The following is a 1,107-nucleotide window of genomic DNA, read 5'->3' on the forward strand; positions in this document are numbered from 1 at the left end:
ACTTATGATTATTACTGAATTTTATATGTGTTTTAAGATGCCAGTTCTTTTTTTTTTAAGATGCCAGTTCTTATGTTTTCCTTTATTTATTCCTCCTTAAGAAATGACCGTGGCTGACTGAATACAGAGAAATAGGAAAGGCGCCATAAAATGAACTAGACTTTTTTCCTTCCCATTACATCTTATTTATTTCTTAGTCTCTTTCAGTCCTAAAGCTTATAATGGGGACCATTATTCTGGACTCTATTTTAAAATCAGCTTATAGTACATTGGACTTGGAATCCTACTGTTATCATTGTTCCTTGAATTTTATTCCAAATTATATTGTAAGAATTCATTAGAGAGCATATTAAAATTACACTCAGAGAAGAGTAGTCCAGCTTTAAATAAATAAATAATGAAATTCTACAGATTCATAAGAAAATCTGGTGAAATTAAATGTTGGACAAAAATCCATAGAATTCCAAAAACAGTAACAAAACAATCTTTTAGCAGGTTATTTACTTAAATTCAGCTATGCGTTTGGAATGTTCATTGCTAGCTTTTTGGAATCAACTTTACTGCATATAAATTTTAGAGATTTATTTGAATATAAAGTTTTACTTTTATTAATATTATGTACATGTGTATGTATTATTACAAAATGAATGAACAAATGTTGTTTTCTCTCCCCCAGAATCCAGTTGCATCTACCTGATAAAATTTTTAAAATCTTAAATCTCCTGAGGGATTTTTCAGCCTATGACTCTGATATATTTCTTTAATTATCAGGTAGGCACAGTTACATTGTAGAAAGAGCATAGATTTTTTTTTCCAGGCAGAAAATCAGTGTTCAAAGCCTCTTTGTTTTGATGACAGTCTTCATGACCTAAGACCAGTTAGTTAATATCATTAGAACTCAGTTTCCTCACCTATAAATTGGGGAAATTAATATCTGCTTCCCAAGTCTTGTAATTAGTAGGCCTTGTTGTTTTTATAAGCAAAGATTCCATCCACTCTTGCATGATTTGAGAGATGCAGTGATGATCATCCCCTAAATATTTTTCCTGTGGATATTACCATGGTATTTAAAAATCCCATATCATATTTACATGTAGATTCCTGAAG

This window comes from Canis lupus, chromosome X, assembly GCF_003254725.2.
Source record: "Canis lupus dingo isolate Sandy chromosome X, ASM325472v2, whole genome shotgun sequence".
NCBI lineage: Eukaryota > Metazoa > Chordata > Mammalia > Carnivora > Canidae > Canis > Canis lupus.